Source organism: Scyliorhinus torazame, chromosome 13 (assembly GCF_047496885.1).
Source record: "Scyliorhinus torazame isolate Kashiwa2021f chromosome 13, sScyTor2.1, whole genome shotgun sequence".
Taxonomy (NCBI): domain Eukaryota; kingdom Metazoa; phylum Chordata; class Chondrichthyes; order Carcharhiniformes; family Scyliorhinidae; genus Scyliorhinus; species Scyliorhinus torazame.
The window spans coordinates 95,517,234-95,544,994 of NC_092719.1; the positions used below are offsets into that span (position 1 = coordinate 95,517,234).

General features: G+C 49.4%; 1 protein-coding gene across 5 annotated transcripts in view; it reads right to left on the reverse strand.

Moving 5' to 3' along the window:
* nr2c2 (nuclear receptor subfamily 2, group C, member 2) overlaps positions 1 to 27,761 on the reverse strand; it is a 618,321-nt gene that overhangs the window by 179,094 nt on the left and 411,466 nt on the right. The gene's annotated exons all lie outside the window — the stretch shown is intronic.

Below are 27,761 nucleotides of genomic sequence, written 5' to 3' on the forward strand. Positions count from 1 at the left end.
GCTTGTGATGGAGCCCACGAGGGGACAGGCCATTCTGGACTTAGTGTTAGGAAATGAGCCAGACTTGATTAAAGATCTTAAAGTGAGGGAACACTTAGGAGGCAGTGATCATAATATGGTAGAATTCAATCTCCAATTTGAAAGAAAGAAGGTAGAATCAGATGTAAAGGTGTTACAGTTAAATAAAGGTAACCATGAGGGAGGAACTGACAAAAATCGACTGGGAGCAGAGCCTAGTGGGAAAGACAGTAGAACAGCAATGGCAGGAGTTTCTGGGAGTAATTACAGAGGTTCATCCCAAAGAAAAGAAAGGTTATCAGAGGGGGGATTAGGCAGCCATGGCTGACAAAGGAAGTTAGGGAATGCATCAAAGCAAAAGAGAAAGCCTAAATGTGGCAAAGAGTAGTGGGAAGTCAGAAGATTGGGAAGGCTACAGAAACAAACAGAGGATAACAAAGAGAGAAATAAGGAAAGAGAGGATCAATTATGAAGGTAGGCTAGCCAGTAACATTAGGAATGATAGTAAAAGTTTCTTTAAATACATTAACAACAAACGGGAGGCAAAATTGGGCCGCTCCAAAATGACAAGGAAATAGCTGAGGAACTAAATAAGTACTTTGCGTCAGTCTTCACAGTAGAAGACATGAGTAATATCCCAACAATTCAGGAGAGTTGAATATGGTAGCCATCACAAAGGAGAAAGTGCGAGAGAAACTAAGAGGTCTAAAAATTGATAAATCTCTGGGCCCAGATGGGCTACATCCTAGAGTTCTAAAGGAGATAGCTGAAGAAATAGTGGAGGTGTTAGTTATGATCTTTCAAAAGTCACTGGAGTCAGGTAAAGTCCCAGAGGATTGGAAAATCACTGTTGTAACCCCCCTGTTCAAGAAGGGAACAAGGAAAAAGATGGAAAATTATAGGCCAATTAGCCTAACCTCGGTTGTTGGCAAGATTCTAGAATCCATTGTTAAGGATGAGATTTCTAAATTCTTGGAAGTGCAGGGTCGGATTAGGACAAGTCAGCATGGATTTAGTAAGGGGAGGTCGTGCCTGACAAACCTGTTAGAGTTCTTTGAAGAGATAACAAATAGGTTAGACCAAGGAGAGCCAATGGATGTTATCTATCTTGACTTCCAAAAGGCCTTTGATAAGGTGCCTCACGGGAGACTGCTGAGTAAAATAAGGGCTCATGGTATTCGAGGCAATGTACTAACATGGACTGACGATTGACTGTCAGGCAGAAGACAGAGAGTTGGGATAAAAGGTTCTTTTTCGGAATGGCAACCGGTGACGAGTGGTGTCCCGCAGGGTTCAGTGTTGGGGCCACAGCTGTTCTCTTTATATATTAACGATTTAGATGACGGGACTGGGGGAATTCTGGCTAAGTTTGCCGATGATACAAAGATAGGTGGAGGGGCAGGTAGTATGGTGGAGGGAGGGAGGCTGCAGAAAGATTTAGACAGTTTAGGAGAGTGGTCCAAGAAATGGCTGATGAAATTCAACGTGGGCAAGTGCCAGGACTTGCACTTTGGAAAAAAGAATAGAGGCATGGACTATTTTCTAAACGGTGACAAAATTCATAATGCTGAAGTGCAAAGGGACTTGGGAGTCCTAGTCCAGGATTCTCTAAAGGTAAACTTGCAGGTTGAGTCCGTAATTAAGAAAGCAAATGCAATGTTGTCATTCATCTCAAGAGGCTTGGAATATAAAAGCAGGGATGTACTTCTGAAGCTTTATAAAGCATTAGTTAGGCCCCATTTAGAATACTGTGAGCAATTTTGGGCCGCACACCTCAGGAAGGACATACTGGCACTGGAGCGGGTCCAGCGGAGATTCACACGGACGATCCCAGGAACGGTAGGCCTAACATACAATGAACGTCTGAGGATCCTGGGATTATATTCATTGGACTTTAGGAGGTTGAGGGGAGATCTAATAGAAACTTACAAGATAATGAATGGCTTAGATAGGGTGGACGTAGGGAAGTTGTTTCCATTAGCAGGGGAGACTAGGACCCGGGGGCACAGCCTTAGAATAAAAGGGAGTCACTTTAGAACAGAAATGAGGAGAAATTTCTTCAGCCAGAGAGTGGTGGGTCTGTGGAATTCATTGCCACAGAGGGCGGTGGAGGCCGGGACGTTGAGTGTCTTTAAGACAGAAGTTGATAAATTCTTGATTTCTCGAGGAATTAAGGGCTATGGAGAGGAGCGGGTAAATGGAGTTGAAATCAGCCATGATTGAATGGTGGAGTGGACTCGATGGGCCGAATGGCCTTACTTCCGCTCCTATGTCTTATGGTCTATGTTATTCTCTAATTCTGAATAACGACTGTAGACTTACAGTTAACGCAAACACTTTATTAAAAGGGTTCGTTCTGCTTCCAGAGCTCAACTAGATGTAAAATAATCAAGAGATATCACCAGTGAAACTAAGGTAAACTGCCTATGCTAAGCTATCCCTGTGTGCTGCTGCTCCCTAGCTCTGTGCTTCTAAAAGAGGCGGATCATGCCTTGGGCTCGACCCTTTATACCCGTCTCTGATGCGCCCTCTAGTGATGCTGTGGCTGTCACATCTGTGCTGCAGTCCCTGGTGTAGTGCAGATGTATGTACAGATCACTTCATCCCCTCCCTTTTGACTTGATATGTTTTCAGACTGGCCTCAAGAAAACTGTACATAACAAGTGCTGAGAATAAGCAAAGATGCACACTGCGAAAATGATAAAGTAATACAGAAACAATTAAGTGTTACGAGTCCATCGTGAGAAATGTTCATATTTGCCTTGTGGGTGTGTTGAAGTGTTGTTACAAATCTCGCCGGTCGGGTGCCTAACGGCTTCTGCTGGAGCATCTTTTTTTTAAAATAATATTTTATTGAAAATTTTTGGTCAACCAACACAGTACATTGTGCATCCTTTACACAACATTGTAACAATACAGATAATAATGACCTTTTTAAATTTAAACAAAAACAACAACAAATAAATAAATATTAAATAACAAAAAAAAATAAAAGCTAGCCCTAATTGGCAACTGCCTTGTCTCAGGCCACCCCCCCCCCCCCCATCCCTCCCCCCCCCCCCCCCCAAGTCCTGGGCCGCTGCTGCTGCCTTCTTTGTTCTCCCCTATCTATCTTTCCGCAAGATATTCGACGAACGGTTGCCACCGCCTAGTAAACCCTTGAGCCGACCCCCTTAGGACGAACTTAATCCGCTCTAACTTTATGAACCCCGCCATATCATTTATCCAGGTCTCCACCCCCGGGGGCTTGGCTTCTTTCCACATTAGCAATATTCTGCGCCGGGCTACTAGGGACGCAAAGGCCAAAACATCGGCCTCTTTCGCCTCCTGCACTCCCGGCTCTTGTGCAACCCCAAATATAGCCAACCCCCAGCTTGGTTCGACCCGGACTCCTACTACGTTCGAAAGCACCTTTGTCACCCCCATCCAAAACCCCTGTAGTGCCGGGCATGACCAAAACATATGGGTATGATTCGCTGGGCTTCTCGAGCACCTCGCACACCTATCCTCCACCCCAAAAAATTTACTGAGCCGTGCTCCAGTCATATGTGCCCTGTGTAATACCTTGAACTGAATCAGACTTAGCCTGGCGCACGAGGACGACGAGTTTACCCTGTTTAGGGCATCTGCCCACATCCCCTCCTCAATCTCCTCCCCTAGCTCTTCTTCCCATTTCCCTTTTAGTTCGTCCATCATAGTCTCCCCTTCGTCTCTCATTTCCCTATATATATCCGACACCTTACCGTCCCCCACCCATTTCTTTGAGATGACTCTGTCCTGCACCTCTTGTGTCGGGAGCTGCGGGAATTCCCTCACCTGTTGCCTCGCAAAAGCCCTCAATTGCATGTACCTGAATGCATTCCCTTGGGGCAACCCATATTTCTCGGTCAGCGCTCCCAGACTCGCAAACTTCCCATCCACAAATAGATCTTTCAATTGCGTTATACCTGCTCTTTGCCACATTCCATATCCCCCATCCATTCCCCCCGGGGCAAACCTATGGCTGTTTCTTATCGGGGACCCCCCCAGTGCTCCGGTCTTTCCCCTATGTCGTCTCCACTACCCCCAAATCTTCAGTGTAGCTACCACCACCGGACTCGTGGTATAGTTCCTTGGTGAGAACGGCAATGGGGCTGTCACCATAGCCTGCAGGCTGGTCCCCCTACAGGACGCCCTCTCTAATCTCTTCCACGCCGCTCCTTCCTCCTCTCCCATCCACTTACTCACCATTGAAATATTAGCGGCCCAATAATACTCACTTAGGCTCGGTAGTGCCAGCCCCCCCCTATCCCTACTACGCTGTAAGAATCCCTTCCTCACTCTCGGAGTCTTCCCGGCCCAAACAAAACCCATGATACTCTTTTCTATTCTTTTGAAAAAAGCCTTCGTGATCACCACCGGGAGACACTGAAACACAAAGAGGAATCTCGGGAGGACCACCATCTTAACCGCCTGCACCCTCCCTGCCATTGACAATGCTACCATATCCCATCTCTTGAAATCTTCCTCCATCTGTTCCACCAACCGCGTCAAATTTAGCCTGTGCAATGTGCCCCAATTCTTAGCTATCTGGATCCCCAGGTAACGAAAGTCTCTTGTTACCTTCCTCAACGGTAGGTCTTCTATTTCCCTACTCTGCTCCCCTGGATGCACCACAAACAGCTCACTCTTCCCCATGTTCAATTTATACCCTGAAAAATCCCCAAACTCCCCAAGTATCCGCATTATTTCTGGCATCCCCTCCGCTGGATCCGCCACATATAGTAGCAGATCATCCGCATATAAAGATACCCGGTGTTCTTCTCCTCCCCTAAGTATTCCCCTCCATCCCTTGGAACCTCTCAGCGCTATCGCCAGGGGCTCAATCGCCAGTGCAAACAGTAATGGGGACAGAGGACATCCCTGCCTTGTCCCTCTATGGAGCCGAAAATATGCCGATCCCCGTCCATTCGTGACCACACTCGCCACTGGGGCCCTATACAACAGCTGCACCCATCTAACATACCCCTCTCCGAACCCAAATTTCCTCAACACCTCCCACAGATAATCCCACTCCACTCTATCAAATGCTTTCTCGGCATCCATCGCCACTACTATCTCTGTTTCACCCTCTGGTGGGGCCATCATCATTACCCCTAACAACCTCCGTATGTTCGTGTTCAGCTGTCTCCCCTTCACAAACCCAGTTTGGTCCTCATGAACCACCCCCGGGACACATTCCTCTATTCTCATTGCCATTACCTTGGCCAAGACCTTGGCATCTACATTGAGGAGGGAGATTGGTCTGTAGGACCCGCATTGTAGCGGATCCTTTTCCTTCTTTAAAAGAAGCGATATCGTTGCTTCTGACATAGTCGGGGGCAGTTGTCCCCTTTCCTTTGCCTCGTTAAAGGTCCTCGTCAGTAGCGGGGCGAGCAAGTCCAAATATTTTCTGTAAAATTCAACTGGGAATCCATCCGGTCCCGGAGCCTTTCCCGTCTGCATGTTCCTAATTCCTTTCACCACTTCTTCTACCGTGATCTGTGCTCCCAATCCCATCCTTTCCTGCTCTTCCACCTTGGGAATTTCCAGCCGATCCAAAAACTCCATCATTCTCTCCCTCCCATCCGGGGGTTGAGCTTCATACAATTTTTTATAAAATGTCTTAAACACTTCATTCACTCTCTCCGCTCCCCGCTCCGTCTCTCCATCTTCGTCTCTCACCCCCCCTATTTCCCTCGCTGCTCCCCTTTTCCTCAATTGGTGTGCCAGCAATCTGCTCGCCTTCTCTCCATATTCATACTGTACACCCTGCGCCTTCCTCCATTGTGCCTCTGCAGTGCCTGTGGTCAGCAAGTCAAATTCCACATGCAGCCTTTGCCTTTCCTTATACAGTCCCTCCTCCGGTGCTTCCGCATACTGTCTGTCCACCCTCAAAAGTTCTTGCAACAACCGCTCCCGTTCCTTACTCTCCTGCTTCCCTTTATGTGTCCTTATTGATATCAGCTCCCCCCTAACCACCGCCTTCAACGCCTCCCAGACCACTCCCACCTGAACCTCCCCATTGTCATTGAGTTCCAAGTACTTTTCAATGCATCCCCTCACCCTTAAGCACACCCCCTCATCCGCCATTAGTCCCATGTCCATTCTCCAGGGTGGACGCCCTCTTGTTTCCTCCCCTATCTCCAAGTCTACCCAGTGTGGGGCATGATCCGAAATGGCTATAGCCGTATATTCCGTTCCCCTCACCCTCGGGATCAATGCCCTACCCAACACAAAAAAGTCTATGCGTGAATAGACTTTATGGACATAGGAGAAAAACGAGAACTCCTTACTCCTAGGTCTACTGAATCTCCACGGGTCCACCCCTCCCATCTGCTCCATAAAATCCTTAAGCACCTTGGCTGCTGCCGGCCTCCTACCAGTCCTGGACTTCGACCTATCCAGCCTTGTTTCCAACACCGTGTTAAAGTCTCCCCCCATTATCAGCTTTCCGGTCTCTAGGTCTGGGATGCGTCCTAGCATTCGCCTCATAAAATTGGCATCGTCCCAATTCGGGGCATACACGTTTACCAACACCACCATCTCTCCCTGTAATTTGCCACTCACCATCACGTATCTGCCCCCGTTATCCGCCACTATAGTCTTTGCCTCGAACATTACCCGCTTCCCCACTAATATAGCCACCCCCCTGTTTTTCGCATCCAGCCCCGAATGGAACACCTGCCCTACCCATCCTTTGCGCAACCTAACCTGATCTATCAGTTTCAGGTGCGTTTCCTGTAACATGACCACATCTGCTTTAAGTTTCTTAAGGTGTGCGAGTACTCGTGCCCTCTTTATCGGCCCGTTAAGCCCCCTCACGTTCCACGTGATCAGCCGAGTTGGGGGTCTTCCCACCCCCCCCCCTTGCCGGTTAGCCATCATCTTTTTCCAGCTTCTCGCCCAGTTCCCACGCAGCTATATTTCTCCCAGACGGTGCCCCCCCGCCCATCCTTTCCCGTACCCACTCCCCCCTTTCCCCAGCAGCAGCAACCCAGTAATTCCCCCCTCCCCCCCCCCCCCCCGCTAGCGTAATTACTCCCCCCATGTTGCTCCCAGAAGTCAGCAAACTCTGGCTGACCTCGGCTTCCCCCCGTGATCACGGCTCGCCCCGTGCGGCGCCCCCTCCTTCCTGCTTCTCTATTCCCGCCATAATTATCATAGCGCGGGAACCAAGCCCGCGCCTCTCCCTCGGCCCCACCTCCCATGGCCAACGCCCCATCTCCTCTCCCTCCCCACCTCCCCCCATCACCACCTGTGGGAGAAAGAAAAGTTACCATACCGCAGGATTAATCATACAATCCCTCTTCGCCCCCCCCCCACTCGTCCCACCACTTTGTCCAAACGTTCATTTTCGTAGTCCAATCATTCCAATTTTTCTTCTACAATAAAAGTCCACGCTTCATCCGCCGTCTCAAAGTAGTGGTGCCTCCCTTGATATGTGACCCACAGTCTTGCCGGTTGCAGCATTCCAAACTTTATCTTTTTTTTGTGAAGTACCGCTTTGGCCCGATTAAAGCTCGCCCTCCTTCTCGCCACCTCCGCACTCTAATCTTGATAGACGCGGATCACCGCGTTCTCCCATTTACTACACCGAGTTTTCTTCGCTCATCTAAGGACCATTTCTCTATCCTTAAAACGGAGAAATCTCACCACTATGGCTCTGGGAGCTTCTCCTGCTCTCGATCCTCGCACCATAACTCGGTATGCTCCCTCCACCTCCAACGGACCCGTCGGGGCCTCCACTCCCATTAACGAGTGCAGCATCGTGCTCACATATGCCCCGACGTCCGCCCCCTCCACACCTTCAGGAAGGCCAAGAATCCTCAAGTTGTTCCTCCTTGCGTTATTTTCCAGTGCCTCCAACCTCTCCACAGATCGTTTCTGGTGTGCCTCCTGTATCTCCGACTTCACCACCAGGCCCTGTATATCGTTTTCATTCTCTGCTGCTTTCGCCTTCACGACCCGAAGCTCCTGCTCCTGGGTCTTTTGTTCCTCTTTCAGCCCTTCAATCGCCTGTAATATCGGGGCCAACAACTCTTTCTTCATTTCCTTTTTTATCTCCTCCACGCAGCGTTTCAAAAACTCTTGTTGTTCAGGGCCCCATATGAAACTGCCACCTTCCGACGCCATCTTGGTTTCTGCTTGCCTTCCTTGCCGTTGTTCCAAAGGATCCGCTGCAATCCGGCCACTTTCCTCTCCTTTTTCCATCCGTGTCCAGGGGGAACACCCTTCTGGTTTACCGCACGGTGTTTTCAGCCGTTAAAATTGCCGTTGGGGCTCCTATCAAGAGCCCAAAAGTCCGTTTCACAGGGAGCTGCCGAAACGTGCGACTCAGCTGGTCATCGCCGCACCCGGCCTGCTGGAGCATCTTAACGGTGGTGGTGGGGATGATGGCTTGATGACATCAAGAGTACTGTCTGGCGTTGTGTGGCGAGGAACGTCCTGTGGACTAATGGACTTAGTCAAGTCCAGTGTGGGAAACACCGGCATTGTAGGCCGAAGCATTAACAGATCCCGGCGGTTACGGCGAAAGAGTACTCCCGCCGACGACTTGACAATGTAGGACCGCGGTGCCTCCTGCCTGATCACCTTGGCTGGCTCAGACCATCCGCCTTCTGGGTTCCTGATCCTGACGATGTCGCCCATGTTCAGTGGCTTGAGTGGGATCACATGTTGATCGTAGTATTGTTTTTGTTTGGACCGTAGTACCCGCATTTTGTCGAGTACCAGAGCGTTATCGGGGTCTAGGAATCGAATCGCCGGGAGTGTTGTCCAGATGTCCCTGCCGAAGAGCATCTGCGCTGGCGACAGTCCTGAGCTCAATGGGGTTGCTCGGTAGGACAACAGCGCTAGGTTGATGTCCGAGCGTGTATATGTTGCCTTGCTAATAAGTTGTTTAACAATGTGGACACCATTTTCCACTTTCCCAGTTGACTGTGGGTAGCGCGGACTGGATGTTACATGCCGAAAGCTGTAGCCGTCTGAGAACTCTTTCGATTCCCAGCTCGCGAAGCAAGGATCATTATCTGACATCACCACACGCGGGATCCCATGTCGCGCGAATGTCTCCTGGCACGCCTTGATGACAGATGAAGACGTGAGATCATGGAGTTTCAGTACCTCCAGATAGTTTGAGTAATAGTACATTATCAAGAAATAATCATGCCCTGGCACAGGGCTAAATCGCTGGCTTTGAAAGCAGACCAAGGCAGGCCAGCAGCACGGTTCGATTCCCGTAACAGCCTCCCCGAACAGGCGCCGGAATGTGGCGACTAGGGGCTTTTCACAGTAACTTCATTTGAAGCCTACTTGTGACAATAAACGATTTTCATTCATTTCATTCAATAGGTCAATGCTCACTTTTGTCCACGGTGCCATTGTGAGTTCGTGTTGCTGAAGTGGTTCTTTACACTGTGCGGGTTGATGTCTTTGACAGGTGTCACATGCCATGGTCATGTCTTGATTCCGTTATGTCTTGATTCATGCCGGACCAGTACACAGCCTGTCGTGCTCGCCTTTTGCATTTCTCAATTCTTAGGTGGCCTTCATGAATCTTACGTAGCATCTCGGCGCAGAGTGTAGCCGGAATCACAATCTGCGCATTGCGTAGCAGCATGTCGTCAACTTGAATCAGTTCTGACTTGACATTCTGAAATTGTGGACATTGTCCCCTCGTCCAACCGTGCTGGAGTAGGTGCAGCACCCTCCGTATGGTTGTGTCTTTCTGCGTCTCCTGTCGGATTAGGCAAAGCTTCTCATCCGAAGCAAGCAAATTCTCCATGCAAAACGGTGTTTGGGCCTCGATTTCTCTGATAGGGGCTGATGGTGTGTTGTCAGTGCCAATTGATCGGGACAGAGCGTCGGCAATGGCAAGATCTCTTCCCAGAGTGTATACTAGGGTGAAATCATATCTTCGCAGCTCCATCATAATGCGCTGCAGACGAGATGTCATGTCATTTAGATCCTTGTCTATGATATGGTCTGTGGTCGGTTTCCACTATGAATGTAGGCAAGCCGTACACATAGTCCTGGAACTTCAGAATCCTAGTGAGGAGTCCGAGACATTCTTTTTCGATATGTGCATATCTGCACTCAGTTACTGTCATGGCCCTGGACGCGTATGCCACTGGGACCCAGTCAGATTGGTGGGCCTGTTGGAGGAGAATGGCGCCAATCCCGTCCTGGCTGGCGTCAGTGGAGATCTTGGTGTGTCTGGTTGCGTCAAAGAAAGCAAGGGTCGGTGCCCTCGTTAGTTGCTGTTTGAGATCCACCCATTCATTTTGGTGACGTTGTGTCCACTCAAACACAGTGGTCTTTCGTAGGAGATTGCGTAAAGCTCCCGTCCGTGTGGACAGGTTTGGGATGAACCTGCCGAGGAAGTTGACGAAGCCCAGAAATCGTAGCACCGCCTTCTTGTCGTGTGGCGTCTTCAAGGTCCATATTGCAGCGATTTTCGCCTCATCAGGGCTGACACCCTGAGATGATATGGTGTCACCCAAAAAGGTTACAGACTCCTTCGCAAATGTGCATTTTGCCTGGTTCAGTTTCAAACCGTATTTATGAATCCTCTGAAACACCTTCTTCACACGACAGAGGTGTTCGTCAGTGGTGGACCATACGATCATGTCATCCACATAGACTCTTGACACCCTCGGTGCCCTCGGTCATTTGCTCCATTATCCTGTGGAAGATCTCTGACGCAGAGATAATGCCAAAGGGCATGCGATTGAAGCAGAAACATCCGAATGGCGTGTTGAATGTACACAGTAATCTGCTCGAGTCATCGAGCTGTATCTGCCAAAATCCCTGCGAGGCGTCGAGATTGGTGAAGATACGAGCATTTGCCATCTCAGATGTGATCTCTTCACGCTTGGGGATGGGGTAGTGTTCCCGGCGAATGTTCTGGTTCAGGTCCTTCGGGTCTATGCATATGCGAAGATCTCCACAGACAATGGAGTTAATCCAGTCAGTCGGCTGTGTGACTCGCGATATTACGCCTTGTAACTGCAGTCTGTTGAGTTCTGCTTTCAACTTCTCCCGCAGTGGAGTTGGAACCCTCCTGGGCGGCTGAATGACGGGTTTGGCGTCTGTCTTCAGAATGATTTTGTATTGGCAGGGTAGGGTGCCCATGCCTTTGAATACGTTGGGGTATTCTTGCAGCATGCTGTGGATTTTAGCTTCCAGGCTTGATGGATCCTGGGTGTGCATGTAAAAGCGTTGCACCAGCCGCAAGCCTTTGCAGGCCTGAGCGTCTAACAGTGATGATTTATTGTCGTCTACAATCTCGAATCGTAGCTGCTTGCGTATCGTCTTGTTGTCCACCCGGAGATGGCACGATCCCGTTGAGGCGATCTGATTGCTGTTGTAGTCCTTCAGTCGACATGCAGCGGGTATTATTTCATGGTCTCCTGGAATCGAATGGAGATCCTTATTAGTGAGGAGGTTAGTTGAGGCCCCAGTGTCAAGCTTGAAGACTAAGGGAAAGTCATTGACTTGCACAGTCGCAGTCCACTCACTGCTGGAATCAATGCTGTTGACCGGGTGAGGCGTGGCGATTGTTGCGTCATGTTCCTCAATTGTCTCAATCGTGTCCACGACAAACGAGTTGTCACAAGCGAGGTTGTCCTCATCCAAGGAATACTCATCGTTGGTTTTTTTGTGCTCCGTTGTGTCTATGCTTTTTACGTTGAAGTTCATCTGTTTCAGTCTTGTTGTCTTCATTTGCAGTGCAGCTCTGCACTGTGAGGCAAAGTGGTTGTATTTACCACACTTTAAACATTGTTTTGCAGAAGCTGGACGTTGCCCTTTTAAGTGGGTGTGTCTGCAGCAGGTACACGTCATGACGCTGTCCCTCCACGCTCACGCATGCACAGTAGGTCTTTCTTCCGTGTCAAATCTTCGGGAGAACTGCGCATGCGTGTGGCCTGCACCAGGTTTGCGCGCGCGGGATTGCCGCTAGAGGAGCGCCTTTGGACGCCTGGGCCACCATTTTGACGGGCACGCGACCTAGTGGTGAAGGCCTTGGTCCCAGTAAGTAAACTCCTCATATTCCTCTTTACTTTTTTCATAAGTAGAGTATCTTTGCATGGCTGTTTCTAGGGTTAGGTCTTTTTGTTTTAATAAGGATTTTCTAAGTCCCTCATCAGATATACCATTGACTATCTGGGGCGAGATTCTCCGACCCCCCGCCGGGTCGGAGAATTGCCGGGGGCTTGCATGAATCCCGCCCCCACCGGTTGCCGAATTCTCCGGCACCGGATATTCGGCTGGGGCGGGAATCGCGGCGCGCCGGTTGGCGGCCCCCCCCTGCGATTCTCCAGCCCGGATGGGCCGAAGTCCCGCTGCTAAAATGCCTGTCCTGCCGGGGTAGATTAAACCACCTACCTTACCGGCGGGACAAGTCAGCGCTGGCGGGCTCCGGGGTCCTGGGGGGGGCGCGGGGCGATCTGGCCTCGGGGGGTGCCCCCACGGTGGCCTGGCCCGCGATCGGGGCCCATCAATCCGCGGGCGGGCCTGTGCCGTGGGGGCACTCTTTTCCTTCCGCCTTCGCCACGGTCTCCACCATGGCGGAGGCGGAAGAGACTTCCTCCACTGCGCATGCGCGGGAATGCCGTCAGCAGCCGCTAACTCTCCCGCGCATGCGCCGCCCGGAGATGTCATTTCCGCGCCAGCTGGCGGGGCACCAAAGGCATTTTCCGCCAGCTGGCGGGGCGGAAATTAGTCCGGCGCGGGCCTAGCCCCTTAAGGTTGGGGCTCGGCCCCCCAAGATGCGGAGCATTCCGCACCTTTGGGGCGGCGTGATGCCCGACTGATTTGCGCCGTTTTGGGCGCCAGTCGGCGGACATCGCGCCGATACCGGATAATATCGTCCTTGGTCTCTGATGAGAGAGTCACGGAGGTTTTCAAAATTGCAGGATTGAGCTAGTAATTTTAAATCAGTTACAAAACTGCTGAAAGATTTTCCCGGTTTTTGTAAACGCCTGGTGAACTTGAATCTTTCAAATATCTCAGTGACTTCAGATTGACAGTGGGTTTCAAATTTTTTGATGATTATTTCCAGCTTGTCCTTGTCCTCCCCTTCCAGGTAGGTAAAGGAATTAGATATTTCTAGTGTCTGCGGACCTGCCAGGGATAAGAGCAAGACTATCTTCCTGGCATCAGACGCTGAGGTTAGATCCTTAGCTTCTAGATATATTTTGAACTGTTGTATGAAAAGTTTCCAATTGGAATGCATATTACCAGCGGTCTTGAGCAGGCGTGGAGGTTGGATTGGGTCCATCGTGCCGATTGGTATCTGAAGGGTCCGAATGCTGCGATGCCTTCCTTGGTCGAATGTCTGGTTTAAGTTCTCTTCTCTTGCTCGTGTCAAGCTGGCTTGCTGAAACCACTGCTGGTACTATATGTTATTCTCTAACTCTGAATAACGACTGTAAACTTACAGTTAACACAAACACTTTATTCAAAGGGTTCGTTCTGCTTCCAGAGCTCAACTCGATGTAAAACAGTCAAGAGATATCACCAGTGAAACTAAGGTAAACTGCCTATGCTAAGCTATCCCTGTGTGCTGCTGCTCACTAGCTCTGTGCTTCTAAAAGAGGCGGATCCTGCCTTGGGTAAACCCTTTATACCCGTCTCTGATGCTCCCTCTAGTGATGCTGTGGCTGTCACATCTGTGCTGCAGTCCCTGGTGTATATGCAGATTTATGTACAGATGTACAGATCACTACAGGCTCCATGAATCATTTTAGTTCCTTTGCCATTGCTGGCACCCTGGCCGTTTTTGAGCTTGACCGGTCCATGCCAGGGTCAATAACTGTGTTGAAGTCCCCTCCCATGACCAACCTGTGCGAGTCCAGGTCCAGTATCTTCCCCAGCACCCTCTTTATAAACACCACATCATCCCAATTTGGCGCATACATATTTACTAATACCACCTGCACCACCTCCAGTTTCCCACTGACCATAATGTACCAACCACCCACATCCGAGACTATTCTACCCGCCTCAAACACCACCGGCTTATTGATCAGAATCGCGACCCCTTTAGTCTTTGAGTCTAGTCCCGAGTGAAAGACCTGACTGACCCAGCCTTTCCTCAATCTAATCTGGTCAGTTACTCTCAGGTCTCCTGCAACATTAAGTCCCCTAAAATGCGTGAACACATGTGCCCTCTTGACCTGCCCATTTAACCCTCGAACATTCCAGGTGATCAGCCTAGTTGGGGGGCTCAATGCCCAACCCCCCTCCGCCGATCAGCCATCCGCTTCCGCCCCTAACCTCCTCTCTGTCCCATAGCCCAAGTCCCTCTCTCGCCAGCAGACCATTTACCCCCCCCCCCAGTAACAACACTCTGTAACCCAAGCCCTTTAATAAACCGAACATATGCACACCCCCACTGCGCTTCCGAGTGCTAGCCCACCCAGCTAGCTTGGTGGCCCCCATTCCTGGCGCCGGATAGTCTCCCACCTATTGCTCCCTCCCCACCCTCCCCTCCCCCTCATACAAACATTCTCCAACATCAAACAATCCCCACACAATTGCCCGACAGAAAAACACCAAGATCTAAACAAGCACACCTCCATCCCCCAACAGTGCAAATGAAAACCTTAACTCACTCTGCTCTACTGCTGGTCCCAAATCAATGCAAAAGGCATTACAAACAGCTTCCATAAAACGAGAAACTTTTTTTAAAAAAACAGAAAAACAAAAAAAAAACATGAATGTTGCAGCAAAGTTCAAAAGTTCTCAGTCCACCACCAGTCCTTTCCTTTTCGCGAAGTCCAGCGCGTCCTCAGGCAACTCAAAATAAAAGTGCTGTTCCTCATGCGTGACCCAGAGACGGGCCGGATACAACAGTCCAAACTTCACCTTTTTCTTAAAAAGGATCGACCTAATCTGGTTGAAGCCTGCTCTTTTCCTGGCCACCTCCATACTCAGGTCTTGGTAAACCCACAGGATACTGTTGTCCCACTTACAGCTCCGTGTCTGCTTGGCCCACTGTAGAATGCGCTCCTTATCCAAGTACCTGTGGAATCTCACCACCATTCCACCATTGCCCTCGGGGCGTCTCCCATTCGCGGCTTCCTCACGAGTGCTCTGTGAGCCCTGTCCACCTCCAAGGGCCGGGAAAATGCCCCATCCCCCAGCAGCTTCTCAAACATATCTGCGATGTATGCCTCAGCGTCCGCTCCTTCGGACCCCTCCAGGAGCCCACGATTCTCAAGTTCTGCCGGCGGGACCTATTCTCTAGGTCCTCCACCTTCTCCAGGAGCTTCTTCCGCTGGTCTCTCAGCATCCCCACCTCCAACTCCACTGAAGTTTGATGTTCCTCCTGCTCAGCCAGCGCCTTCTCTACCTTCTGGATCGCCTGATCTTGGACGTCCAATCTAAGCTCCAGCTGCTCAATTGACTCTTTTATCAGGTCCAAGCAAGACCTGTTTCTGCTCAGCAAAGCCTTCCTGAATAACTTGCATCAGCTGCCCCGTAGACCGCTGAGTCGACAAACCAGAGGTCCGGTCCTCCGTCATGCTGTCTCCTACTGCAGCTTCAGCCCAAGCCTTCTCTGTCTTTCTGTTTCTGCCTTTACGAGCACTTCTACTCCTTCTCTCCATGCACCGATGTGAGAATTCAGTACACAATTGCCTCTGTCATTAGTTTTACAATTCAAGTCCGGTAGAAAATCGGGGGATAAGGTCCAAAAGTCCGACCAGACTGGGAGCCACCAAATGTGCGACTTACTCCTTCATAGCCGCCACCGGAAGCTCTTAACAATTTTAAACATCGAATTTCAACAAGAACAAAACAATATATAACCCACAAAACAAACCCCAGCCAATATGGCTTACGTAGACAGTGCCATCTTCCCCAGCCCCCATTTCGTTGATTCTTATGCCCTTACTCGTCCTCCCCGTGCCTCCCCTATCCCCCCCCCACCCCCCCCCCCACCCCCTGCTGACAGCTTAATTTTTCTCAAAGAAGTTGATGAACAGCTGCCACGTCCGAGCAAACCCGTGCAACAATCCCCTCAAGACGAATTTAATTTTCTCGAGTCTGAGAAACCCTGCCATGTCGCTAACCCATACCTCCGACTCTGGGGGCTCCGAGTTCCTCCATCCTAGTAGGATCCGCCTCCGGGCCACCAAGGAGGCAAAGGCCAGGACATTTACCCTGGGATCCAGGGTCTTCGGACACACCAAAGATCGCCACGTATGGACTCGGCACCACCCTCAGTTTTAATACTTCTGACATGATGTCAGCAAACCCTTGCCAGAAGCCCGTCAACCTTGTACATGTGTGTTTTCCTCGCAGTATTTTTCAAACTTGTCCAGGACTGTCTGGAAGTCTCTCTTGTCTTGCCCTTTGGAGTACTTGAAGGTCTTGAAGATTTCTGCTGCACTTTCATCCGCAATGGTGAGCAGAAGCTTTATCTTCTTACTATCGGCCACGCTAGCTAGGTCGGATGCTACCAGGTAAATCTCAAATCTTTGCTTGAATGCATGCCAGTTTGCACTGAGATTGCCATGGCACCTGAGCTGCTGAGGAACTGGAATCTCGGTCATCTTGCCTGGGTGCAGTTGCTGGTAGTCACGGATATGTTGAGTTTAAGTATATAGGTTCAACAGGCACTCCTGGAACCATGGTGTGTTATGCTTCTTCATGTAGCATAAGCTCCTACCTTGATGTATGCTCTGACACAGGAAGATTCAGACTTGGAGATAGGTTTAACACATTTATTGAACAGTTAACAATTCTCCTACTTGAGTTCGACTCTACTGCTAATCTTGCTATAGTAACTCAGTCTAACTAACCAGTCTGCTCTAAGCCATGCGGTGGGTGTGATGCTTCTGATCTGCCCCTGTCCTTCTCTCTGAGTGTAGCCTGTGGAAAGAGAAAGAGCATGTGTGCCCTGTTCTTTTATATGGGTTGCCCCCTTGTGGTAGTGTCACCTCTGGGTGTCTTGACTGCCATTGGTCGTGTCCAATTCTATGTGTTCATTAGCTGTATGTCTGCATGTCTGGGTTATGGCGATAGGGTGGTGTGGGCCTCGGTAGGGTGCTCTTTCCAAGAGCCGGTGCAGACTCGATGGGCTGAATGGCCTCCTTCTGCACTGTAAATTCTATGATTCTATGTCATGATGTCTCTGGTGCTCCATCTAGTGTTTACTTAGTCTTAGTGTATTTACATTAACCCCTTGTGTATTTACAGTGATGCATATCATCATACTGCCTTCGCACAAAATCTCTTACTTGTAGATACCAGAACCCATTCCCATCTGGCAACTCAGACTCCTCCTCCAACTCCTCCAAGCTCGGGAAGCCCTCATCAACAAAAGATCTCCAAATCTCTCTATCCCCACCCGCTGCCACCTCCGAAACCCCTGATTATCACATATCGGTGCCCACACCAATGCCCCTTCCAGTTTCATGTGCTGGCTCCCCTGTCCCCACACCTTCAGGGCAGCCACTAACACGGGGTTTGTGGAGTACCTGGCCGGCGAGAACGGCAGAGGCGCCGTTAATTGCCCCTAAACTCGTGCCCCTACAGGTGGCCACCTCCTCCTGCTCCCAAACCGACCCCTGCTCCACTACCTACTTCCTGACCATCGCAATATTTGTCGCCCAATAGTAATTGATAAAATTCGGAAGAGCCAGTTGCAAACTTTTGACAAAGGGTCACCTGGACTCGAAATGTTAGTTCTTTTCTCTCCCTACAGATGCTGCCAGACCTGCTGAGATTTTCCAGCATTTTCTTTTTGGTTTCAGATTCCAGCATCCGCAGTAACTTGCTTTTATGCAGCTGCTCCCACTCCCGCACTACATGGATACCCAAATACCGAGTGCTCCCTCCCACGACCTTGAACAGCATCTCACCTAATCGCCTCTCCTGCCGCCCCGCCTGGATCGCAAAGACCTCAGTCTTACCCATATTCAATTTATACCCTGAAAACCGACCAAATTCCTCTAATATCCCTGTAATCCCTTAAACCCCCCCCCCCCCAAGCGGGTCTAATGTATAGATGTAAATCATCCGCGTAAAGAGAGACCCTATGCTCCACCACCCCGAACTATCCCCTGCCAGACCGTCGACATTCTCAGTGCCATTGCCAACGGCTCAATAGTCAGGGCAAACAGCAGTGGAGAAAGTGGGCACCCCTGCCTCGTCCCTCGATGTAACCTGAAATCGTCTGATCTCACCCGGTTCGTCCGCACACTCGCCACCGGTGCATGATATAACTGATTTGTTATGTTCTAGGTGTAACATAAGCGGCTTCCTTGTGGTGCACTTGACAAAGGAAGGTTCAGATGTGGAGATAACTTCAACACGTTTATTAAACTATTTACACTTCTATTACTCGGGTTCGACACTACTGCTAATCCTACTATAGCTACCCAGACTGACTAACCAGTTGCTGCAATCCACGTGGTGGGAGTGATATTGAATGAACCCTGTGTCTCCACTCACTGACTGTCTCCACTGGAAAGAGGCAGATCACTGACTGTCTCCAGTGGAAAGAGGCAGATCATGTGTGTGGTGTCCTTTATATATGGGTTGGTGTAATGTTCCCCTGTGGTCATGTCACCTCTGTGTGTATCGTGAATGTCCATTGGTCGTGTCCTATCTAACTGATCTATTGGTTGAGTGTGTGTGTGTGTGTGTGTGATGTTTCTGGTGCTCCCTCTCGTGTCTAGCTAGCCTACATGCATTTACATTGATGCACATCACCACATCCCCCCCTTTTTATATGTTACATATTTTCTGTACACTTTGAGAAAATTGAACTGGTAGTTATGATAAGGTAAGGTATACAAGTCATGTGAACAGTGATTAAACAATAAGTCCAAATCATTCTTGTGAGTCCAAAAACCATCAATCATCATGGTCAAATGTCTCTCTTGGTTATGAACGCCATCAGCGTCCCTGTGCCACAGGAACCAAAAAGTGGTCAAATCACTTCGCTGTCTGATTTGGAGTCCCTTTCTTTTTTCGATGTTTGTGATGGTACTGTCGGGTGGCATCTTGCAGCTGATAAGGTGTTGACGTTGAAGAGGTACCATCAACTGTATCATTCGAGATCATGGATGTGCCATATGGTGAAGTTGGATAAGACTGTACATACTGGTTCTGGCCACATGCTGTGCTGGAAGGGTGATCCTGCTGAGAACCGTTGAAGTTTGTCGAATTGTAAACAGAATTGCTGCTTGCATAAATACCTGGTGCTGGTGTGAAACTAGAACCTTGCATCTGATAGGAATATGCCGTCTGGCCAGGCTGGGGTGCAGTAAATCCTGGGCTGTAACTAAGGCATCCAGTCTGTAGTGCAGAATGCGCTTGCGGTAGACCTCCTTAGGTCTTGATTCCATTAGTGGGCAATCCGTAGTGCTGGCCTGTTTGAGAATATGCTGCATAGACTGCTGGCAGCTGCATGCCTGAATACTGGGTTTGTCCAGCATGAGCTGTCATTGGCTGCACTGCTGATGTGGAAAACATGTGTGGATATAGCTGTGGTGAATATTGGTGTATTCCTCTTGGACTGTAGCCGCTGTTTGTTATTACTGACCCAGTGTAATTGTTAAGTGATCCATCTCCTGTCGTTGTGGCATCTGCTGTCACCCTGAGCCTGCCATCACTGAGGTTGTGGCACTCCCTGTCTGGAGTAAAGTCCGGCTTACGTGAATCAGAATCAGCGTTTGGTTGCTCCCCATCTGGAGTCTGGTCTGTTTTAACTGAGTCAGTGTTGGCTTGTTGATGCTCCCCGTCCGGAGTCTTAGCAGGTTCACTGGAGTCAGCTGAGATTTCTTGAAGCTGCACGTCTGGAGTCGGAACATGCAGGAATGCATTGACTTGTGGAGAGGTTCGAGCGAATGAGGGTGGAAGTATCATGGTGTCACCGGAGTCACCAGTGGTCTCACAGTGATCGTCGAGTGCCTCTGTGCACACCAGCTGAGGTCTGTCACTTTGCACATCTTGCATGGGAAGTGGGATGCTGTCGTCACTCGTCTCACATACCGTGGGTAGATCCTCAGTAGCTGCTTGTTGTTCACTTGGGTTGGGTATATTGTCAGAGTCTTCATCAGGTGGCGCAAACAGTGCGGGTGGACAGTCATTGTCTTGCTGTTGTCCTTCATTTGGGCTTGGACTGTCATCATTGCTTTGTTCTTCACTGTAGCATGATAGACCGTCATGGTCGTCCTGCTGTGCACTGGAGCGTGGTAGACTGTCGTAGTCTTCTTGCTGTTTACTTGAGCATGGCAGACTTGCATCGTCTGCCGCTAGTTGGTCAGAGGAGGCTGCTAGACCCTTATGGTCTTGTTCCTGCAAGGACTGCGCGTCGGAGTCTTGCGTTGCTTCTATCGTGGAGGCTGTCCACGAGCTCACCTCGGAGGCTTGTGACACTGGAGTCACTTCTTGCTCATGCAAGGACTGCGATGTGGAGTCTTGCGTGTCTTCTTTCGTAGAGTCGGGAACCCTGAGCGGTGCGTGGACCACGCTCTGTGTGGCAGCAGGCCGCTCTCTGTGAGCTTGTACCACTCTCTGTCTCTTGGTTTCAGGCCGCAGCATAATCCTGCACTCACGAGTCAGGATGTCATATCTGCTGGGCTGAAGATCCTGAAATCCGAAGAATTCGTCGGCGGGGTCGTCAATGTGCAACACGTCTAGTTGCGGTTCGGATTTGGAAGTGGGGTAGCCTCCCAAGGTGAAAGGTTCGTCTGTGTCGTTGTCTTCTAGGACCATATCATCACTGTTTGCGTCGGAGCTGGCATTGGGCTCGCGAGGTCCAGAGAAAATGTAAAGGTCAGTTTCGAAGTATTCAAGGTCGGAATCATCGGTTTGGGCTTGTTGCAGGGTTCTTCAGAGGTTAATTTCATTTCCTGGTTCAATTTGAGGCATTGTGCTGTCATTCCAGGTGAAAGAAGGTTTTTTTTTACGGCTTTAAAAGATTTTTTCTTTGATTTGGTACGTTTCCCCTTTAAATGGGCGTGGTCCGGCGCCTCTGACACCATGACGCACATGGCGTAGCGCATAGGAAGCGATCGCGCATGCGCAGATCGAGGTTCCTTTACTTGGGGCCTTTTTCGCAATCGCGCATGCGCAAACGGAACTTCCCGTTTTGTGCGCTTCTCGCGCAACTGCACTCCCTTTAGAAAGATGCCCGCCGATCAAAACTGCTCTCTGCTCCGGGATCTCGGCCTCGTGGTGAGTACTGGCGCTTCTCTTACCTTTTCTTGCTGGTTGGAGTGTGTTTTCCTCACAGTATTTGCCGAATTTGTCCAGGACTGCCTGGAAGTCGCTCCTGTTTTGCGCCTTGGAGAACTTGAATTTTTAAAAGATTTCTTCTGCTCTGCCACCGGCGATGGTGAGGAGAAGCTCTGTCTTTACAGCATCGGCCACGTCTTCTAGTTCGGCTGCTACCAGGAAGATATCAAACATTTGCCGGAATACCCGCCAGTTTTCGTGGAGATCGCCGTGGCACTGGAGCTGCTGCGGAACCCGGATCTCGAACATCTTGCGTTCGAGATCCGGGTGTTAGGCCACACTTGGAGTATAGTGTTCAATTCTGGTCGCCACACTACCAGAAGGATGTGGAGGCTTTAGAGAGGGTGCAAAAGAGATTTACCAGAATGTTGCCTGGTATGGAGGGCATTAGCTATGAGGAGCGGTTGAATAAACTCGGTTTGTTCTCACTGGAACGAAGGAGGTTGAGGGGCGACCTGACAGAGGTCTACAAAATTATGAGGGGCATAGACAGAGTGGATAGTCAGAGGCTTTTCCCCGGGGTAGAGGGGTCAATTACTAGGGGGCATAGGTTTAAGGTGAGAGGGGCAAGGTTTAGAGTAGATGTACGAGGCAAATTTTTTTACACAGAGGGTAGTGGGTGCCTGGAACTCGCAACCGGAGGAGGTGTTGGAAGCAGGGACGATAGTGACATTTAAGGGGCATCTTGACAAATGCATGAATAGGATGGGAATAGAGGAATACGGACCCAGGAAGTGTAGAAGATTGTAGTTTAGTCGGGCAGCATGGTCGGCACGGGCTTGGAGGGACGAAGGGCCTGTTCCTGTGCTGTACATTTCTTTGTTCTTTGTTTTGTTTGTGGCCATGCTACACCTGAAGACTCACCGGGATCAGAGGTGAGCTGGCAAGATGTCTAAACTAGACAGCTCTCACTGTCCACCCTATCCAATCCTCTGATCATCTTGTACGCCTCAATTAAGTCACCTCTTAAACTTCTCCTCTCTAACGAAAACAGCCTCAAGATCCTCAGCCTTTCCTCATAAGATCTTTCCTCCATACCAGGCAACATTCTGGTAAATCTCTTCTGCACCCTTTCCAATGCTTCCACATCCTTCCTATAATGCGATGACCAGAATTGCACGCAATACTCTAAATGCAGCCGCACCAGAGTTTTGTACAGCTGCAACATGACCTCATGGCTCCGAAACTCAATCCCTCTACCAATAAAAGCTAACACACCGTACGCCTTCTTAACAACCCTCTCAACCTGAGTGGCAACTTTCAGGGATCTATGTACATGGACACCGAGATCTCTCTGCTCATCCACACTGCCAAGAATCTTACCATTAGCCCAGTACTCTGTCTTCCTGTTATTCCTTCCAAAATGAATCACCTCACACTTTTCTGCATTAAACTCCATTTGCCACCTCTCAGCCCAGCGCTGCAGCTTATCTATGTCCCTTTGTAACTTGTAACATCCTTCCGCACTGTCCACAACTCCACCGACTTTAGTGTCATCTGCAAATTTACTCACCCATCCATCTACGCCCTCCTCCAGGTCATTTATAAAAATGACAAACAGCAGTGGCCCCAAAACAGATCCTTGTGGTAAACCACGAGTAACTGGACTCCAGTCTGAACACTTCCCATCAACCACCACCCTTTGTCTTCTTCCAGCTAGCCAATTTCTGATCCAAACTGCTAAATCTCCCTGAATCCCAAGCTTCCATATTTTCTGCAGTAGCCTACCGTGGGGAACCTTATCAAACGCTTTACTGAATTCCATATACACCACATCAACTGCTTTACCCTCATCCACCTGTTTGGTCACCTTCTCAAAGAGCTCAATAAGGTTTGTGAGGCACGACCTACCCTTCACGAAACCGTGTTGACTGTCTAATCAAATTATTCCTTTCCAGATGATTATACACCCTATCTCTTATAAACCTTTCCACGATTTTGCCCACAACAGAAGTAAGGCTCACTGGTCTATAGTGACCCCGCGGGGTTGTCACTACTACCCTTTTTGAACAAGGGGACAACATTTGCTATCCTCCAGTGTTCTGGCACTATTCCTGTTGACAAAGATGACTTAAAGATCAAAGCCAAACGCTCAGCAATCTCCTCCCTAGCTTCCCAAAGAATCTTAGGATAAATCCCATCCGGCCCAGGGGACTTATCTATTTTCACCCTTTCCAGAATTGTTAACACCTCCTCCTTATGAACCTCAAGCCCTTCTAGTCTAGTAGCCTGAATCTCAGTATTCTCCTCGACAACATTGTCTTTTCCTGTGTGAATACTGACGAAAAATATTCATTTAGCACCTCTCCTATCTCCTCGGACTCCAAGCACAACTTCCCACTACTGTCCTTGACTGGCCCTACTCTTACCCTAGTCATTCTTTTATTCCTGACATATCTATAGAAAGCTTTAGGGTTATCCTTGATCCTACCTGCCAAAGACTTGTCATGTCCCCTCCTGGCTCTTCTTAGCTCTCTCTTTAGGTCCTTCTTAGCTAACTTGTAACTCTCGAGCGCCCTAACTGAACCTTCATGTCTCATCTTTACATAAGCCTCCTTCTACCTCTTGACAAGTGTTTCGACTGCCTTAGTAAACCACGGTTCCCTTGCTCGACCACTTCCTCCCTGCCTGACAGGTACATACTTATCAAGGACGTGCAGTAGCTGTTCCTTGAACAAGCTCCACATTTCCATTGTGCCCATCCCTTGCAGCTTTCCTCTCCATCCGATGCATCCTAAGTCTTGCCTTATCGCATCATAATTGCCTTTCCCCCAGATATAACTCTTGCCCTGCGGTATATACCTATCCCTTTTCATCACTAAAGTAAACGTAATCGAATTGTGGTCACTATCACCAAAGTGCTCACCTACCTCCAAATCTAACACCTGTCCTGGTTCATTACCCAGTACCAAATCCAATATGGCCTCGCCTCTTGTTGGCCTATCTAAATACTGTGTCAGGAAACCCTCCTGCACACATTGGACAAAAACCGACCCATCTAAAGTACTCGATCTATAGCGTTTACCAGTCAATATTTGGAAAGTTAAAGTCCCCCATAACAACTACCCTGTTGCTTTCGCTCCTATCCAGAATCATCTTTGCAATCCTTTCCTCTACATCTCTGGAACTTTTCGGAGGCCTATAGAAAACCCCCTAACAGGGTGACCTCTCCTTTCCTGTTTCTAACCTCAGCCCATACTACCTCAATTGACGAGTCCTCATCAAACGTCCTTTCTGCCACCGTAATACTCCTTGACTAACAATGCCACCCCTCCCACTCTTTTACCACCTTCCCTGAGCTTATTGAAATATCTAAACCCTGGCACCTGCAACAACCATTCCTGTCCCTGCTCTATCCATGTCTCCGAAATGGCCACAACATCGAAGTCCCAGGTACCAACCCATGCCGCAAGTTCACCCACCTTATTCCGGATGCTCCTGGCATTGAAGAAGACACACTTTAAACCACCTTCCTGCCTGCCGGTACACTCATGCAACTTTAAAATCTTACTCATGACCTCACTACTCTCAACCTCCTGTATACTGGAGCTACAATTTAGGTTCCCAAGCCCCTACTGAACTAGTTAAAACCCTCCCGAAGAGCATCAGCACATTTCCCCCCCAGGATATTGGTACCCCTCTGGTCCAGGTGTAGACCATCCCGTTTGTAGAGGTCCCACCGACCACAGCATGAGCCACAGTTATCCAGATATCTGAAACCCTCCCTCCTGCACCATCCCTGTAGCCACGCGTTCAACTCCTCTCTTTCCCTATTCCTCATCTCGCTATCACGTGGCACGGGTAACAACCCAGAGATAATAACTGTTTGTCCTAAATCTAAGTTTCCACCCTAGCTCCCTGAATTCCTGCCTTACATCCCCATCCCTTTTCTTACCTATGTCGTTGGTACCTATGTGGACCACGACTTGGGGCTGCTCCCCCTCCCCCTTAAGGATCCCAAAAATACGATCCGAGACATCACGCACCCTGGCACCTGGTAGGCAACACACCAACCGCGAGTCTCATTCGTTCCCACAGAATCTCCTATCGATCCCCCTAACTATGGAATCTCCAATGACTAATGCTCTACTTCTCTCTCCCCTTCCCTTCTGAGCAACAGGGACAGACTCTGTGCCAGAGACCTGCACCCCATGGCTTACCCCTGGTAAGTCCCCCCCCCCCCCCCCCAACAGTATCCAAAGCGGTATACTTGTTACTAAGGGGAACAACCATAGGAAATCCCTGTACTGACTGCTTCCTCCCAGCCCCTCTCACCGTCACCCATCTATCTTTATTCTTCGGAGTAACTACATCCCTGAAGCTTCTATCTATGACCACCTCTGCCTCCCGAATGATCAGAAGTTCATCCAGCACCAGCTCCAGTTCCCTAACGCGGTTTCGGAGGAGCTGGAGATGGGTGCACTTCCCACAGATGAAATCAGCAGGTTCACTGTCGGCGTCCCTCGCCTCAAACATTCTGCAGGAGGAACATTGCACTACCTTCCCTGCCATCCCCCTAATTAAAAAAAGAAAAAGAAAGAGCTTACCTGTTATTCACTCCCCTTCTCAGCAAGCACTCACACAGCAACCTCTGCGCCCTGCACGATAACACCTGAGGGAATATAAAAGAAAAGCTACTTACCAGTCACCAGCCAATCCCTTACCTGCAGGCTGTGGCGTCACGGTTCAACTTCTTTCGACTTCTACCTGACCTCGAGCCTTCCTCTTGATCTTTACAGCGGTTGTTTTTTTTTGGTTAGAGGAGGAGGTAGGGAGGGAAACACTGAAGAAGTGTTTCGGGTTTAAGTGTCACTTGCCAACAGCTCCTCCACAAACTACCTTCAAATTAGGGTGACCACGACGGAGGTATGAAAATTTCCCTTGCAACACCAATCAGCAGCTCCGCTCTACTGCACTCTGCTGGATGCTTGTCTTCACTCAAACAGCTAGGGTCTTTAGCTCAGGTACACCTTCAAATTAGGGTGCCCACGACAGAGGTATGCAAATTTCCCTTGCAACACCAATCAGCAGCTCTGCTCTACTGCCCTCTGCTGGGTTACATTTTCCTCCAAATCATTTATATATACCACAAACAGCAAAGGTCCCAGCACTGATCCCTGTGGAACACCACTGGTCACAGCCCTCCAATTAGCATCCTTCCATTGCTACTCTCTGCCTTCTATGACCTAGCCAGTTCTGTATCCACCTTGCCAGCTCACCCCTGATCCCGTGTGACTTCACCTTTTGTACTAGTCTACCATGAGGGACCTTGTCAAAGGCCTTACTGAAGTCCATATAGACAACATCCACTGCCCTACCTGCATCAATCATCTTTGTGACCTCCTCGAAAAACTCTATCAAGTTAGTGAGACACAACCTCCCCTTCACAAAACCATGCTGCCACTCATTGATACGTCTATTTGCTTCCAAATGGGAGTAGATCCTGTCTTGAAGAATTCTCTCCAGTAATTTCCCTACCACTGAAGTAAAGCTCACCGGCCTGTAGTTCCCTGGATTATCCTTGCTACCCTTCTTAAACAGAGGAACAACATTGGCTATTCTCCAGTCCTCCGGGACATCACCTGAAGACAGTGAGGATCCAAAGATTTCTGTCAAGGCCTCAGCAATTTCCTCTCCAGCCTCCTTCAGTATTCTGGGGTAGATCCCATCAGACCCTGAGGACTTATCTACCTTAATATTTTTTAAGAAGCCCAACACCTCGTCTTTTTGGATCTCAATATGACCCAGGCTATCTACACACCCTTCTCCAGACTCAGCATCTACCAATTCCTTCTCTTTGGTGAATACTGATGCAAAGTATTCATTTAGTACCCCGCCCATTTCCTCTGGCTCCACACATAGATTCCCTTGCCTATCCTTCAGTGGGCCAACCCTTTCCTTGGCTACCCTCTTGCTTTTTACGTACGTGTAAAAAGCCTTGGGATTTTCCTTAACCCTATTTGCCAATGACTTTTCGTGACCCCTTCTAGCCCTCCTGACTCCTTGCTTAAGTTCCTTCCTACTTTCCTTATATTCCACACAGGCTTCGTCTGTTCCCAGCCTTTTAGCCCTGACCAATGCCTCCTTTTTCTTTTTGACGAGGCCTACAATATCTCTCGCTATCCAAGGTTCCCGAAAATTGCCGTATTTATCCTTTTTCCTCACAGGAACATGCCGGTCCTGAATTCCTTTCAACTGACACTTGAAAGCCTCCCACATGTCAGATGTTGATTTGCCCTCAAACATCCGCCCCCAATCTAGGTTCTTCAGTTCCCACCTAATATTGTTATAATTAGCCTTCCTCCAATTTAGCACATTCATCCTAGGACCACTCTTATCCTTGTCCACCAGCACTTTAAAACTTACTGAATTGTGGTCACTGTTCCCGAAATGCTCCCCTACTGAAACTTCTACCACCTGGCCGGGCTCATTCCCCAATACCAGGTCCAGTACTGCCCCTTCCC